Source organism: Phascolarctos cinereus, unplaced genomic scaffold (assembly GCF_003287225.1).
Source record: "Phascolarctos cinereus isolate Bilbo 61053 unplaced genomic scaffold, phaCin_HiC Scaffold_5;HRSCAF=322, whole genome shotgun sequence".
Classification (NCBI taxonomy): Eukaryota; Metazoa; Chordata; class Mammalia; order Diprotodontia; family Phascolarctidae; genus Phascolarctos; species Phascolarctos cinereus.
In genome coordinates this window covers 132,206,887-132,224,041 of record NW_027555958.1, presented here as the reverse complement: position 1 = coordinate 132,224,041, position 17,155 = coordinate 132,206,887, and the positions used below count along the sequence as shown (strand labels likewise).

The 17,155-nt window shown below is 39.2% G+C and overlaps 1 long non-coding RNA gene and 1 pseudogene across 3 annotated transcripts in view; both read right to left on the bottom strand.

Annotated features, from left to right (window-relative positions):
• LOC110208841 (uncharacterized) overlaps positions 1-17,155 on the bottom strand; it is a 412,785-nt gene that overhangs the window by 384,587 nt on the left and 11,043 nt on the right. The window lies entirely within an intron of this gene.
• On the bottom strand, positions 15,040-16,192 carry LOC110208943 (small ribosomal subunit protein eS1 pseudogene; annotated as a pseudogene).

Sequence of the window (17,155 nt, the reverse complement as noted above, 5' to 3'; positions counted from 1 at the left end):
TAAAATGAAAAAAGTTTAGTGCATTTATTAAAAGGTTCCTAAACCCATTAAAAGGACTCAGTCATAGAAATCTACTCCAAGGGCATCATTCCATGATATTATTTTTCATAGAGACTTATAGAAGTCCAATTCTGTGAGAGCAGGAAATACAAAGGGCTGCCTTTACCCAACCAGTCTTTCTCCAGGCCGTCTGATCACTTAGTTTAACACCCAGTTTCTCACTAAGTCATCCTATTAGTTTTGTTATTAACTCACTAGGGAGTCCTAACAAGCCTTAATACTAATTTTTCAAAGAACATGACAGTCCTGCAAATTGAGCAACATAAGAATATTATAAAGCTATATGAAATATTTAAATCCATTCAGCACAACAAACATTTATCGGGCACCTCCTTGGTTCGAGGAATTGTGTTTGTATTAGGTGTCAACTACACAAAGTCGAAAGACAAAGTGGCCCCTGCCTTCAAAGAACTTCTAGTCTACTGAGGGGATTCAGCATGTACACCTGTAAATTTAAGTCCTTCTGTCCCTTAGTACCTGTATGACCTTGAGCAAACCACAACTTCTCTGGATTTTGATTACTTTGTCTGTTAAACGAGGAGTGAGTAAATACAAAATAATTTCAAAAAAGAAGAGGAAAGAGCAGGGCAGGGGAGGCTGATTAGGAAAGGTCACATGTAGAAGGCGGTGTTTGAGCTATGTTTTGTGGGAAAACGAGGGCACTAGGTAAAGATGAGGAGGGAGTGAATTCCAGACAGGTCAGAGACTCCTTATGCAAAGCAGACCACAAGCTAAAGAGTACTGTAAAATATTTAAGATGTTCTAAGTATAAAGAACAATTAGTCCAATTGTGTTTAGCCCTTTGTTCTAAGACTATTGCCAAGAGAAGTTGTTGGCATCCTTCCAATTGACTCTAAGGATGCACAAACTATGCTTTATTGAGGTCCCTGGTTTTGATCATTATTTCTGGGGTATCCATTAAGACTTAGGTGGTTTGGGGGTCCATGACAGCAGACAGATGCAAACTATATACTAAGACCAAAGGGAAACCAAAGTGGAATTTCAGGAGCCAAGGACAGAAGGTGTATGGGAGGACAGTAAGGGGTGGGGGTAGGAAAGGCTGTGAAAGGAGTTAAAAATGTAAGAAAAGAATGAAAAAGCCTCCAAGTATCAAGGGGGAGAAGAAGCTTATAACTCAGGACAAAAGCTCTAACTAGAAGTAATGGGATACAACTGAAGGAGGGAAAACTCAAGATGGCTATCGGGGAAGACTTCCTGACGATGAGAACTACTGAATTAGAGGATAAGCTCCCGAGGGATATGGTGGAAGCTTCCCTCACTCAGGACACCAAAAGCTAGACAGAGGGAAATACTAGAGGATCCATTGAAAGGAGAAATCCTGCACTAACAGGGGGTGAACCGGATAACCTGTAAGGTCTTTGCTATCTAGACTTGCTTTCAGTCCAGTCATATAATCCTTTTGGGGGCTTAGAGGAAAAATTGTGGGGGGGTGGTTTCTTTAAATTTTTTTAGTGAACTTAATTCTGATAGAAGGTGCTGGACTGACATCATATCAGACAAAAGCCCTCTATTCACCCATACAATGGATACAACTAGGGATAAGTTTCCCTACCAGGCTCACTCCACAGAATGTATTTCAAGTCCTAGTATGAAAATAGGGGAAGAGTTCTGCCTGTCCCTTGAAATACTTGCTTTCCTACTACCAACAACAAAGAATTCACTCAATACATCAGCTTTGGTTATATACGACAGCAGCGGTAGAGGCTATTCTTTGGAGGGTGGGAGGATCTTAAATGTACCATTTGAAACAACCAAGTTAGGAAAGAAAAGCTTTAAAAAAAGGAATTGGAACCATTAAAAGCAACATAACCTCCTTTTAAAGTGGGCTGTGGATAAGCCCTGGTTTTCTTATTTCCTCTCAGGAGGATCCATAAATTTGGATCCCAACCCTGGACACATTTGAATTCAGGCATAAATAAAGTTGAAGGAGCACTGAATTAGGATACAGGAACATTAAGTTCAATTCTCTGTTCAGCTAATAACTAACAAAGCCACTTTTGGGGCCTCAACTCTTTCTTCATCTCCAAAACAAAGATATTGGACTAGAAGATATTTGATCTCTGAGGTCTCTGCTCTCATAATCTATTAAATCCTTAGTGTGAATTCATTTTCCCCTTCCTCATCTCCTACCCCACCTCCAAGCTCCTTCATCTATCTCCCCGTCTCAGGAAATCAACCTTCTCTCTTTTTTGGAACTGGTTTGGGGCGAGAGATATTTGGTTGTAATTGGCCCAGAATATAGCTCTTCACCCCCCATGGCACTGTGCCAGATATATCCACTTCCTTGAACTCCCCAGTGCTCATTTCCCATATTGCTTGTTCCTGCCCTTTTTCTTTTTTTTCTTTTCCCTTTTTTTAAGGGATCTGTGCACTTAACCTCAAAGTGCTAGCAGAGCTCTCCACATAATCCTGACAGCTGAATTCATCCCAGATCCAGCCCTTTGATTTTTCCTGGGGAATGTGTACAAATCTGGTGGTGGGCTGGGTTTTTGCTTGCCAGATCCATCTTCTGCCAAACAAAATCAATATGTAAACCTGCCTATTTGGTTGTCCATCTCCTTCATATGCTAAAGTAATGTGATAAGAAATCCATTACATTTCTATGCCCACGCGACATGACTAATTCTTTATTTACACTATGCCCTTCTCTTCATCCCCAAACCATACAGAAAATTATCCACAAGAAGCCGATGGTTACAGAGAGTCATATGTTGAGAGCTGGAAGGTACCACAGGGGCCATCTAACCCAACTACCTTGCATCACAGATGGAGAAACTGGGCCCAGTAAGGTTGAATGGCTTGCCTGAAGTCTCACAGGTAGTAAACATAAAAAACAGGGATTTGAAGCCAACTCAACTCCAAAGCCAGGGCTCTTTCCACCATTTTGTCTACATTTTGTCACACATTCAGGGTGTGAGTCTCAGAACAGTTAAATCCCTTAGTTAAGAGAATGGGATATAAAGAATAGTGAACTAAATGTGCCAAGCCCCAAGCTTCTGGCTCTGACCATGGATGAGTGGAAAATTCAACTTTGACTCCATCTCAAGTTCAACTTGCAAATTGCGCACGAGATTCCCAGCAACTATTGGCTGTGAAGGATTACAGATTCAATTACTAATCTCCTGTTGACCCTATTTCTTGCACTGCAATAGCATTTAATGGGAAACAGGGTTTCTCTAAGAAGTCCCACAAGGTTTGGAAGGTATTGTAGCTGATGCATGTCTACAAAGGTCAGAACTTGTTTCTCCCCTCCCCCCCCCAAACTGGAAGTAAGCAGGCTTAACTACCCAGTGAGAGGGATGAATTTCTCAGGGAGTCAGAAAAGGTTGTTTGCCTTTGTTTCCCTGCTTCATAACCCCAGACAAAGACTGCTATATAGTTACCTCCAATTAAGGGGTGGTGTACCTGCCGGACTATAATGCAAATGAGCAATCAATTCTATGTGAATCTCAGTGACCTGTCACAAGACCAGATTTACTATGGGTCAGACAAGATGGAGCCTCCCAGACATTGTTTTTAACCTATGGAAAGGCAACTTTAAAAAACAAAAAGACTCAAAATAAAATGAACAGATCACCTAAAAGGCCATGATAGTTCATAGTTCACTGGAGAGGAAACCAAGGGAAGGAATGAAGTACGATGATTTCAAGCAAACATGCAAGAATGACTGTAAGAAATAAGCCATAAGCCGTTGAGTTCCTTACCAGTACCCCCTTTCTTCTCAAAGGCATTCTGTTTTAAGACTCTTGAATCTCCGTGTCTAAAGTAGCTAGCCAGAGAGAGCTTCCTTGACAAAGTGCCTGATGTAAACTTGTAATATAGTACAGGAGTGATAACCTCCTGGTGACCTCAGGAATAAATGTATCTCACTATCTACAGGAGCGTCTGTTTCAACTCAGCACCAGTCCATTGATTCCTCGTACTTCCAACATCGAAGCAGAGTTATCGCTGTTAGCCCTCCCAGTCTTAAATGGGAGCCACACTTGAACAAAGAGCTCCAGTGTGGGTAGCTCCCCATAGGAACTCTCTGGGCCTATAGGTATTAGCCTGCTTCTAATCTAAAACAAGAGAAGTAAGTTTCCATATTTGTAGATACACGTCCAAATTCTTGTGGAACAAATAGAGCTTTACCATGGAGCAGGGAAGGCAGCTAGGTGGCCCACTGGACAGAGTGCCAAGCCTAAAGTCAAGAGGACTCATCTTCCAGAGTGCCAAGCCTGAAGTTGAGAGGACTCATCTTCCTGAGTTCAAATCTAGCCTCAGTCATTTACTAGCTGTGTGACCTTGGGCAGGTCACTTAACCCCGTTTGCCTTGGTTTCCTCATCTGTAAAATGAGCTGGGGAAGGAAATGGCAAACTACTCCAATATCTCTTCCAAGAAAACCCCCAAATGGGGACACAAAGAGTCAGATACAACTGAAAACTACTGAATGACAACAACATGGAGAAGGGAGTATGTGCCCAAAGAAGCTTACATCTTTGTATCTGAGTCCATTGGCAATGATATGAGTTACCCTCTTGCACTTTTCCCTAGTGAAAAGATGTCTGCTCTGAAGGAATTGATGTTTTTCTTTATACTCAAATATTTGAGAATGAGAATGAATTTATTTTTAAGTCTTCTTGGGAAAACTTCAGCTGTGGCAATAAAGAGGTCTTAATTTTGAAAAACTGAGATGAATGATAAGGCTAATTTTGAGTTGATCAATTATACCAACTTCCCCCATCTCTCCCTTTTTCTTTTCTTTTTTTTTGTCTTACTAAACTGAAATACATTTCATCTCTCAAGAGTTCTACTGTAAACTTCATAAGCAAGAACCCCTTGAGGGATATAAGATTATTTGTTGCTGTTCAGTAATTTCAGTCATGTCTGACTTTTTGTGACCCCATTTGGAGTTTTCTTGGAAGAGATTTTGGAGTGATTTGCCATTTTCTTCTCTACTTCATCTTACAGATAAGGAAACTCGGGCAAACATGGTTAAGTGACTAGCCCAGGGTCACACAGCTAGTAAATGTCTGAGGTTGGATTTGAACTCAGGTCTTCCTGACTCCAGGCCCAGACTTCTATCCACTGTACCACCTAGCTAGCCCAAATATAAGGTTACGTTGTTGCTGTTGAGTCATTTTTTAGTCATGTCCAACTCTTTGTGACCCTTTTTCTGGGGGGGGGTTTCTTGGCAGAGATACTGGAACCCTTTGCCATTTCCTTTTTCAGATCATTTTACAGATGAGGAAACTGAGGCAAACACAGTTAAGTGCCTTGTCCACAGTCACACAGCTGGTAAATGTCTGAGGTCATATTTGAACTCAGGTCTTCCTGACTCCAGGCCCAACCTTCTTTCCACTGTGCCACCTAGTTGCCCCAAGGTCATACCCAAAGCCAATACAACATGAGACGAAGTACAAAGAACAGGACCATAGATCTAGGGCTGTAAGGGACCTCAAAAGCCAACTAGTCAAATCCCTTCATTGTATAGATAAGGAATCTGAAGCCCAGAGAGGTTTAGTGACCTGCTAAAGGACACACAGGTAGCAAGTACCAGAGGTAAGATTTGAACTCAAATCCTCTGACTCTTTCCACTGCATACACTATCTTCTAAGCCTCGAACCTCTGTGCTTCAAAGCGTGTACTAATATAGCGCCTCCCACACAATAAGTGCTCTGTCAAGATTCGTTGCCTGTATGAATGCCTAAATGTGGTCTTATTCCTCTACCAGCCTGCCCCAGTACTGTCCTCTCCTCATCATACCTGTTCTGCAATTTCCATCATTAGAGTCATTTGCAACGGGGATAGAGTCACTGTCTCCAGATGGCAATGGTTAAAATGAACATGTATAACCTGGGAATGGTCCTCTAGCCCTCCACCATTATATACTCCATCAGCCCAGGTTCTTTTAGAATTATAGATTTTTCAGAAGAAACCTTAAAGGTCACTTGATCTGGTCTCCTACTTGATACATGAAACTCTTGTAAAATGTCGATCAATCAAAAAGGCTTTATGCACTATACAAAGACAAAAGCAAGACAGTTCTTTCCCTCAAAAAGCCTACATTGTTCTAGTAGATGTAGTCATCCAGCCTTTATCTAGACATTTTCAGGGACAGGAAACTACCTCACAAAGCAACTTATTCCATTTCAGACAGTTCTAATGATTAGGAAGTTCTTTCTTAGATTGTACCAATATTAGCCTTCCTGTAACTTCTACCCATTAGTGCCTTCTAGAGCCACACCAAATAAATCCAATTCCTCCTCCTCAGCCCTTTCAAATACTTGAAGATAGCTATCACGTGACCCCTACGTCTTCTCTTCTGCAGGCTAAAATACCTCTGTTCATTCAACTGTTCTTTAATTGATATGTTTTCAAATCACTTCAAAACTTCAATTCAATTCCACCAGGTGTGCTGATGTTTAGCAAATGGTTCTCCAATTACATAAATGTGAATAATATAGATTAAATTTTAAAATGTGCCCAGCATACACACATACCATATACATTATATCTTATGTTATATATCATAATCATGTTATATACTTATATTATACAATCTAACATATAACCTATTGATATTGTATATTATATCATATATACTATAATATTAATATAGCATATAATGGCATATTGTATTATAATTGTGATGATTATATGATTAATGTAATATATAATAATATTATGTACACTGGACACATTTTTAAATTCATGTCTTATTAACATTTTCTCCATCACCTTAAGTCTAGACAATCAACAAAGTGATAAACCAAACTTTGTTTTGTGTCATTTGCTGATTTCCAAGGTATAAACACTCACACTGAAAATTTAACAATCAGCTCTCAAGCCAATCTGAGGTGGCTCCGGCACAGCCCTGCCCTCCCTAATTGTATAATCAACGATTTGTTCTCTGATGAGTAACTTACAGAATAGGTATTTCAGGCTAAGGCCGAACAATACCAAGTTCTCATTGGCTAGAAAGGGCAGCAGGAGAAGGGAGTAGGCAGGGGGTGTGTTGCCCCTTCTAGCCAATGAGTACTTGGTGCTATCACTTGGTACTCTCATGGAGTAGGCACATCCAAAAGGGAGCACATTCTAAGCAAGTGAGAAGAACTAATGTTAAACTATTGGCTTCACAATTTTGCTCTCAGCCAGCCATAATTTTGTTACACCCAAATGCTATTTTGGGTGACTTAGTATTGTAGAAAGATTCAAGGGGTGCTATTTTGATTTAAAGGAGAAAAAAATAAGAGCCTGCCTTAGACAGTATTTAGTTATTCTTCTGGCCTGCTCTAACCTCTTCTTAATCCCCAACATCCTGTTCTCTCAGTAAGAAAATGCAGAATTCCATTTCACCCTCCTCTTTGCATCTCCCAATAGGACGTCATTACTGTGTATCAGTTACTAGGTGTGGGTTTCCTTTTGCACCAACTTGTCAGCCTTTAGCGTGATGAAATGAAGATTTCTCCAAGGAGGGAACCCAACATCTTTGACTTTTGACTGGTCAGCTTCCACTGAGAACCCACAGCAGCCTTTGCTTGCAGCAACAACACGCTGCGTATCCATAACAAAGGCAGCAGGGAGGCTGTGATCTGGCAGTCTTCAGCTTTGAGATTTGAGCCAAGATGGTTTCCAGAGCCTTGCCCCAAAGCCCTCAGCATCTGGTGTAGAGCCTGGTGGCCATGCTGACTAGCTTATGCTTAGGTACCAGAAAGTGAGGTGAATCTGGCTTCTCTCCTTCCTGACTCGCCCCGGCTCAAGTAGCTTGTCTTTCTAGAAGAAAAGATGCTGTCCTCAGAAAGTCAGTTAGTGGAAATCTACTGCCAAGAGAACAAGGAAACTTGGACGGCAAACACATCAATCACATTTTGGGCAGAATTTTTAAATCTTGGGCAAGACTGTGGCATTTTCCATACCAGCCTGGAACAAGAAGGAACGACAGTTTTCCTTTCAAAAATGTAACGGAAGCATTCAAATTCCAAATTGAAATTTTAAAATTTGGGGTTTGGGATAGAAGGAGAATATAGACACATAAGCTTGGAAGAATTTGTTTTCTCCCAGGAAATATTTGTTATATATCATATAGTTGTTATATATTTGTCATATATAAACATATTTTATATAAATATAACATTTAATACATGAATATATATTATATTTTTATATAATTGTAAAGAGTACCATAGGAGTGATGTCTGCTGAAATCTAATAAAAGTGGACATCACATATGCATTCTTCCTGTTTGCTATCCTGCAGGACAGGAAGGACAAAAGAGCTCTCAGTGCTGAACAGCTCACAAACACAATAGCCTTTTGAGGTAGGCAATGCAGTGGTTGATATCCCCATCTTACAGATGAGGAAACTGAAACTTGGGAGAGGTTAAGGGACTAGTCCAAGGTAATGAGAAAATATCAGGGTATGGACTCCAATCTAATTCACAGGATCACTGATCTAGAGGGAGAAGAGACCTTAGAGGTCATCATGTCCAACCCCCTTACATTACAAATGAGGAAACTGAGACCCAGACAGTGTGAGCAGCTTGTCCAAGGTCACACAGATAATAAGTGGCAGGGTTGAGATTCAAACTCAGGTCCTCTGGCACCAAATCCAGGGTTCTTTCCTCTTTCTTTGAGGTAGCTAGGTGGTATAGCAGATAGAGCACTGGGTCTGAAGTCAAGAAGACCTGAGTTCAAATACAGCTTGAGATACTAACTAGATGTGTGACCCTGGGCAAGTCATTTAGCTTCTGTCTCCCTCAGTTTCTTCAGCTATAAAAGGGAGATAAAAATAGTACCTATTTCCCAGAGTTGTTGTAAGAATCAAATGAGATATCTGTAAAGCACTTAACAGAATGCCTAGCACATATCAGATATTTACTGTGCAATGAAGTCTTCTGAAGCTGAAGCCAGTATTCTCTCCACTGCAACACCCTGCCCCCTCAGTACTACAGCCAGATCAGAATTCAATAATTTCACTTTAAAGCATCAGTTGCAAATGAAACTTTAAGCCGACCATGTAATCCCTTGGCCCACTCAGACCCAAGGGCTCAAAGAATGACCAATTTGTTAGGTGGTTAAGAATTTTGTTCACCATTACAGAATTTGTCAAGTGGAAAGACTCAAATTCCATACACTGGTATCACATTTCCTTTCCACTTCCTGCCATTGATGCCCCATAGCTATGGCAATGCCCAGAGAACATTTTGGGACAAGAGTAGATACTTTTAACCTCTCTGCAAATTTGTTTTAAGTATGGCATCACCATCATTCACCATGGGCTTTAAAATCACAGGAATCTTAAATTACGTTAGTTCACCCTACTTTCTAGATAAGGCCTACTGTCATCATTGATAACAACAAACATTTATTCAATATTTCCTGCATACATGCCACAACCCTGGTACTGCCTCCCATGCAGTATGTTCACACCCAAGGTTTATACTAGAGGAGACAACCTCTCAGGAAGAATAAACTTAAAGCAGTGGTTCCTAGCTGTCTGCTTTGGCTACTTGGCAAGTCATGTGTGCCTGTTTAAGATCCTCAGATGCAAATGCACACACGTAAACACCCACAAACACACATCTTCTTGCCAAACTGAGCCTAGTGAGAGTATTTTCCAAAACTCAGAAAAGATCTTTCAAGTTAACAGATAAAGAGAAAGTCAGGTTTGAAAAAAAACTGACAAAGCCCCTTTACAATTTGTGGGACCAGAGACATAATTGCTGACCTAAGGATTCAGAGAAACACTGTTTTAAATGGATCCATTTCAAATGGATAGAAATAAAAACCAAACATGAAAGGGAAAAACTGCCTAAAGAGACTGAAATGGATGCATAGGAAACTATTAAGTTAAATTTTCAAAACATCCATAAGTGAGGGCAGGCAGCATCTGAGGATGAATAGAAAAGAGTAGCCTTTTCCTCTAAGAATAATATTAGCAGGACTGTGATCTAGAATAGACCTGCACAACTTGGCAGTAGGTAGGGGCCAAAATTAAAACAGACTAAACTTCTTTGGGCCAGGTTAGACTAGATTCAAACAGACTGACGATGGTTGGTTGCCATGGGTCATGTGACAAACAGGAGAGAATGCGCAGTGGCAACCCTACATTTTTCCTGGCCCATGGACTGTATGGTGTACAGGCCTGATCTAAAATGAGCTGAGGCTTGCAGTACCTTCTAATGACAATAAATGGGGCTCCCTCCCCTTTTCTTTTTTGCTATGTTGGGGCAAGAGGGAGATCAAAGAAGGGATACGATAGCTTCTTGGAGGGAGTAGGGAATGAAATAATGATAATGGATTATAGAGAAAACTCTTGATTTTCATTGTTTTCTTTACCAGTAAGAGGCAATATGGGCAGCTAGGTGGCACAGTGGATAGAGTGCCAAGCCTGGAGTCAGGAAGATTCATCTTTCTGAATTCAAATCCGGCCTCAGATAATTACTCGCTGTGTGACCCTGGGCAAGTCACTTAACACTGTTTACCTCAGTTCTTCCGTAAAATGAGCTGGAGAAGGAGATGGTAAACCACTCTAGCATCTCTGTCAAGAAAACCATTGATTCCCCATAACTATGGCAATGCAAGGAAAACATCTTGGGGTCATGAAGAGTTGGACATGACTAAGACAACTGAACAACAATAACAACAACAAAGAAGCAGTATGGTATAGCAGAAAAGTAGGCCTTGAAGTCAAGAAGTCATAGGTTTAGGCCCTGCTGTTGATACATACTGGCTGCATGGATCCAAGCAAGTCATTTAGCTTCTCAGTGTTCTATACAACTCTTCAAAATTCAAAGTTGATGGGGAACGGCTGAACAAGTTATGGCATACGATTACGATGGGACACTATCGTACTATAAGAAATGACAAACAGGATGCTCTCAGAAAAACCTGGAAAGTCATGCATGGGCTGATGCAAAGTGAAATGTATTGTGAATAAAGTAACAGCAATCTGTGAATGACTTAGCCTTTCTCAGCAATACAATGATCCGAGACAACTCTGAAGGAAAATGCTATCCATCCCCAGAGAAAGAACTGATAGTGTCTGAATACAGACTGAAGCATGCTTTTTATTAACTTTCTTCATTTTTCTTGAGTTTTTATTTCTTGTCTATATTTTCTTTCACAACATCATTATTATGAATATGTTTTGCATGATTACACATGTATAACCTATATCAAATTGCTTGCCTTCTCAATGGGAGGAGGGAGGAAGGGAGAGAATTTGCAACTCAAAGTTTTAAAAATGAATGTTAAAAATTGTTTTTACATGTAAACAGGGGAAAATAAAATACTAAATAAAAGCTTCAAAATTAAATTAAATTAAAAGTTGAAGAGAAGGTGCCTATCTGCATTGATAGAAGGAGTTTCCTAACTTGGGAGTTCCCCATATCAAAGAAATCACAGGCCCAGTCCATATTCCTATCTCTTCTCTACCAAAAACACTCTTCAGCCTTAGAAAGATAGAACTAAGTGGTTAATGGAGAACTGAAATGCAAGATAAATGAGATGGTAAGAGAGCACATCACAGTCTCAGTGAGTTCAAACTTCCAGGCTCAAGTGCCGGATGAACTACATCCCCGAATCTTGAAAGAACTTAAGGTTGTTTCCTGGACGACCAGCTGGATAAGTGATCACTGAGAAAGTATTTAGGAGAGAGGCAGTGAAGGAATGAAAATGGTCAAATGTGGTGCTAGTATTCAAAGAGGGGAAGAAGATGAATTTTTGAAGTACAGGCCAAGGAGCTTGACTTTGACTCCTTACAAAATTCTAGGGTATTTGTAATAAATGTAAGGTCCATTAGAATTTAGAAATAGAGACAATGATTACCGTAAGACAGACTGTCTTCACTGTCTTTCTTGGATATAGCAGCAGGGGCTGATAGCTCAGAAGAATTCTATAGCCAGATAACTATATTCAAAAATCAGTCAAGTTTCTTACGATATCTTTGTGGATAGTGTAAGCTCCTTGAAATCAGAGTCTATTTTTCTATTTACCTTACATCAGTGCTTAATAAACGTTGAGTGGATGAATTACATTCACTTCCTAAAATATATCAGTTAGAATAGTCAAAAGCATACTATACAAAGATATACTGAAAGAAATAAAGCTTTTTAGTATGTTAAAAAATATGATTTAATAGGACATATAATTGTCTCCAATTAATTGAACAATTAGTCATATGGAAGAGAGGTTAAACTTCTTTTTATTGGCTCCAGAAAGAATTAGGAACAATGAAAGGAAGATATATTTTTAAGCTGATAAAAGGAAAATTTTTCTAATAATTACAACTGTTCAAAAGTTAAATAAGCCATTTCAAATTCGTAGTGAGTTCTTCATTGCTGGAAGTTTTTCAATGGAGGCTGGATAACCATTTGGTGGGAATGTGAAAGAGGGATTCCTAGTTTGGGTTGACTTGATAATGTACCTCAGTGATGCAAATCTGAAATTCTATGATTCCATTAAAATTCTGAATAACTGGAATCATGGAGAGAAGATAAACCATGCTTGTTTTCTATTTTTTAATTTGCCAAATCAATATCCTTTTGCAATAGGTGCTAAGGCAGTACCTGTACATAGATCTCAATGAATGATAACAGGGAGTTCATCCAAGGACTAATATAGACCAGCATTCCAATTCCATCCCACCACTATGCTCACTGTTCCAGTCATGAACACTCATGCATCAGCCATCAAATTAGCCTGCTAGAGCAAGAAACAATTGTGTACACATAAGTGTTGCTCTTCAATGATTCATTCTTGTGGAACAATATATTATTTTCTTGGTGTGGTGGAATTTTAAGAAATACATAAATTCTTTCAAATTATTTGGCAATTTGATGAATTTAAAAATTTTGTCCATATAGATGTAGTGGGAGAAAGGGTTTAAATTTCTTCATTTAATATATTTTTTTCTCTCCAATATCCTAAGTTAACAAATTTCTAAGAAAATTTAACACTCTTAGAATATAGCATACTCTTCTAGCAGAACCTGACTCTTTCTTTCTATTCTAAAAATCAAAGGAGTAAACATTTTAGATGACCTATTCATTCCCCCATTTATACAATGGGTATAGGTACTATAGTCTTATTATATGAAAATACGAGGTCAAGAAAGAAATAACTCCTGAAAATCTAGTTTATTTCTAACTTGTTCAACAATAATATCTACCAAACATAACCTGACCCCAACTGGGTGAAACAATCATTAATGGAAAGATGACCAGATTATCTGCCCTACTAACAATGGGATACCCCCCCCAAGTCCTATTCAAGTAGATAGGCCATAACAAAGATCACTTAGATACTCAAGCATCAGTAACAACATTTAGCCACCACCCTACAGCTGTGGACAGTCCTTCTGGGGCTAAAGAAACTACCCTACTTGGGGAAAGAAATAGCAGGAATACCTTTATCATGGACTAATTCACACAGACTTATAGAATTTCAGAGGTGAAATTATTTCCTATCTACTCTGTATTCATCTTATGTGTATGTAGTTATCTGCATATTGTCTCCCTCACTCGAATATAAACTCTTTGGAGACACAAATTATTTTTAACTTTCTTTGGATCCAAAGCACTTAGCCCAGTACCTGACACATGACAGAGCCTATTGCTTCTGAAGTGATTGTTTAACCTGGAAGGACTCTCAGAAACCATCTAATCCATCCCATTAGGGAAGAAAAATCCTCTCTACAATATAACTGACAAATGGTGATCTGTATTTTTCTTGAAGACCTCCATTTTCAAGGAACGCAGCACCTTCTTAAACAATGCACTTCACTTATCCAAAGATCTGTTAGGAAATTTCTTCTTTACATCATTGATTCTTTACAATTTTTACTTATTGCTCCTAGCTCTACTCTATGGACCAAGCCATACAAGTCCAATCCTTCTTTCCCAGGCTACATGTCAAATACCTGCAGCCAGCTATCATATCTCATATCCTTTGCCACCCCCCCCCAAAAAAAAACTTCTTTTCTCCAGGTTAACATCTTCACTTCTGTCCACCAATCCTCATTTAACATGAACTCAAAGATCTTTCACCATCATGGCTTCCCTTCTCTGGGTGCCAAACAACACTCCCATTTGCTAAATGTGCTGTTTTTCCTCAACTTTGCAAAGCACAAAGAAGCCTAACATGAAACAATAAAGCTTCCAGTAGAATTTTAGAAAATGAGAAGAGCCAAATATGGTGGCTTCCATTGACCCAAAAGGCAGAAATATATTTTTTTCTTTTTGGTCTGTATTTACGATTTCATTGACATAGGAAAATCTCTCCACTGGTGCAGACCAGCAATTCAGTGACTTACACAGGATCATACATAGACAATATGTTGTCAGGTAACTAGATTTACAGCCAAATCTTCCTGACCTAAGACCAACTCTCTATCCACCATACCACACTCTACAAATGGAAATATACTCTGAAAATAGGTGTAGAAAATTTGCAGTAAATCATAGTTACAAAAGTGCACTTGTACATTACATGTAAATATGATATGCAGTACAGCTGGCCAAGCAGCTTTGCAGTGACATAATAACATGCCTCAAAAATGTTTAGAGATGTGCCTCCTCCAATTAGCTTAAGGTGAAGAAAATATTGGGGAAATTTTAAAAGAATAAAGATGAGGCATAATAATGGAAAGTTATATACTTTTACACTGAATCAAAGCCATATTCTAAGATATAAAATTCTTTGGAGTGTTTATGTTAAACTGCATTAATTACCTATAGGTGAATATATATTTGGGAACAATCTTGCAAAGGTTTAATTCATAATGCTGAATAACTGTTGTCTGGCAGCCAAAGTAGGGATCTAAAATATTTTGAGGGGGAAAAGTCCACTTTTCCATACATTTAAATGGTGGATACTCTTTTGGAAACCTCTTCACAAGGGCCGTGACTCTTCATGTAGGCTTCGTATAGTATGTATGTGTATATATATGTATTTCAAACTTTGAAAGTCCTCGTTTTATTCAGATTCTTGAACTGCTGGCTTATATCCATCAGCTCTTTCTACTTATATACCTATTTCATCTCCAGAATGTTTTCCAGAGTTACCACCTTCATCATTTGGTTCCATTAGTTTTCCTATTTCAAATCTGGGTTTCTTAAACATCCTAATAGTTTGACAAATCTAGCACAGAGAAAGTAAATGGAATGGTAAGCCTTTTCTATGTTGTTTCCAACACTGCCTAGAATCAGTTTGTTAACAACTTCTTTCAAGTCATTTGTCTATATATCCTGAGTGATGATTTCTATCATTTTCTTAAAAATTTGACAAACATGTTTGTGCTAGGCAAAAAAAAGATCTTACAGATCTGACTGTTGTGATTCTTGCTAAAACCAATACAAGAAGCAGAGAAAGTAGTCTGGACATCAACGTGGGCTTCAATCATTGTCTGCCATTTTTTGGCCATGGACCACATGAGCAACCTCATCCTTCTGCATATCAGCAAGGCTTATTTCTTAAACATGACCCCTAAGACCATCTGAGGCAATTTTAGTTCTTTAATCTTTGTGACAAATGTCTTGTCAATTTCATATATGTATGTATGTGTATATATATATACATACATATATACACATATACACATATATAAATATGTGGGTTTATATATGTGTGTATGTGGAGAGAGAAAGAGAAAGGCTAGTGCCTTGATATCATCTTTCTTCAAAAATGGGTCAACCCCTTTCTTCTTTGCTCTTTCTTTTAACCACCTTTTGCGAAGCACTTATCATTGCCAACTGTCACAGTCACTCTTGGAAAGCCAAAAGGTCACATTGCCTTTCTTGATTATTCCAATTGTTAATGCTTTCCTCCTTCCCAAAAACTACTTTGTGTGTGTGCATATGCATATATGTGTGTGTGTGTGTGTGTGTGTGTGTGTGTGTGTGTGTGTGTAAATATGTAATATGTAGGGGGGGCAGTGTTGTATAATGGATAGAGCTGGCCTGAAAGCCAGGAAAATCTAAGCTCATGTTTAGGCTTTGACATATATTGATTGTATGTGACCTTGGGCACCTCACTTAACTTCTCAATACTCCAAAAATTCACCAAACCTGTAAGTCTCAAAGATTGCTTGCTGCTGTTTTTCCTTCGTTCTTGAAGAGGACCATGACATCAAGGAGGTGATGCCACGACGTGCAAGTATATTGGCCACTATATCTATATCTCTTCTGAAGCCATGTGGGCTCAGTGGCAAGATGTAGATCGACTGGAGATGGCCCAGGATGAAGTGGAGGACCTTGGCCTTTTCCAGAGGAGAAAGTGAGGCTAGTGACTTTCCACAGCCCTCCCTCACTTAAATCCAATTCACTTGTATGTCATGGAATCACTTTCCTGATGTCATGGTCCTTTTCAAGAATGAAGGACAAACACCAACTCTGTGAGCAGAAAAGGAGCTGCCCATTAGGGACCAAGTTTCTAGTTAGAAAACATGGCTTGCTTGCTTGCTTGCTTTCTCTCTCCTTTTTTCTTCCTTCTTTCCTTTCTTCTTTTTTCTTTCTCTTTCTCTTTCTTCCTTCCTTCATTCCTTTCTTTCTTTCTTTTTCTTTCTTTCTTTCTTTCTCTCTCCACATAGGGTATCACTCCCTTACCTGCTGGCTCTGCCCAAAGGGAATGTAAATTTTAGTCTCTGAAACTTTTGTTTTGGTTTGGTTTGGTTTTTTCTCTTAAAGACCAGCCTTAACCCCAAATCACTCTGGTCCCAGACCAAGCCCTACTTGGTCACTGTTTGGGCCCTGATTGGCAGAAAATGAATGTAAGTAACAATTGTTTCTGTTTTGGCCAGAAACCCTGAGGGTCTTCCCCTCCCAGATCTATTTTTTTGAAGAGGCCATTCTTTGCCTCATTTTTCTAAGCCTTAATCACTGAATGGGAGCTCCCTCAGTCAAACTGAGACCTGTTAAAGTCTCAGAATAGTGCCAACCTGGATTGATAAAAGGTATCTTCTCACCTGAGGCTTCCCCCTACCCTTAGAATTTGTATTTATCTATATATGTGTTGTTCTTCACTGCTTCTCCACCTTCACACCCCCACCCTATAAGATGTAAGCTCCTCAAGGGCAGGGACTGTTTCATTTTTG